The sequence below is a fragment of the Panicum virgatum genome, chromosome 1N, assembly GCF_016808335.1.
Source record: "Panicum virgatum strain AP13 chromosome 1N, P.virgatum_v5, whole genome shotgun sequence".
In the NCBI taxonomy this organism is placed as follows: Eukaryota; Viridiplantae; Streptophyta; class Magnoliopsida; order Poales; family Poaceae; genus Panicum; species Panicum virgatum.
Window position 1 is genome coordinate 15120558 of NC_053145.1, and position 914 is coordinate 15121471.

At 46.1% G+C, this 914-nt stretch overlaps 1 non-coding gene across 1 annotated transcript; it reads right to left on the reverse strand.

Moving 5' to 3' along the window:
* On the reverse strand, positions 1-109 carry LOC120657748. Its single transcript, XR_005668288.1, has one exon. It is a non-coding gene; the product is annotated as a small nucleolar RNA R71 (small nucleolar RNA).
* Between the last annotated feature and the right edge of the window lie 805 nt (positions 110-914).

Consider the following 914-nt stretch of genomic DNA (forward strand, 5'->3'; position numbering starts at 1 on the left):
ATGCCCTGCGCGGGAGAATTTCAAGTTTCTAGCAGACAGGGATGGAATCCATCCCAGAAGCTTGGGAGAGGCTGCAGGAATACATCCTGGCCTGTCCTCATCATGGCATGGATGAGTGGCTCATCCTGCAAAGCTTCTACAATGGGCTCACAACGACATCTCGAGACAATATTGATGCCGCTGCTGGAGGAGCCTTCCTCGACCTGACCATAGCCAAATCCAAAGCATTGGTCGAGAAGATGGTCTCCAATCAGGGGTGGAGCGATGAATGACTCCAACCCCGCACCAAGGGCACGCATACCATCAAGGAGACGGATATGATCGTTGCCAAACTGGATCTCCTACTGAAGCATCTCGGCAAAAGGGCCGAATTCAAGAAGCATAGAGAAAACTATGCTCGTGCCATGGAATCGCACTTCACGTGCGAAGTCTGTGGTAATGATGGACACTCGGGGAATGACTGCCCCGAAACCCATGAAGACTGCACCTACCTCAACAACAACAACAACAACAACAACAACAACAACAACAACAACAACAACAACGGGTACTGTCCACAACAAGGAGTCTAAGGGTGGAACCAGCCACGTCCACCTTTTCAGGGAGGTAATAGCTACAATACTTCTTATAATTCAAATTTCAATTCAAACCAACCTCCCTTGAGAGAACTTGTTCTTGGCCAAGTTAAAATCAATGAAAATATAAATAAAAAGCTTTTGGCCAATGACAAATCCCTGGAAAGTTTAAATGTCAAGATTGAAACTTTGTCTTCAACTCTTAAAAACCAGTAAATTTCAATAAAAAGGTTGAATCTCTTCTTGCTCAAATAGCTGCTTCTGTTCCTGTCTCTGAGAATGTTAAAGCGGTGACCACGAGGGGTGGTAAGTCCACTCGTGATCCACCACACCCTAACC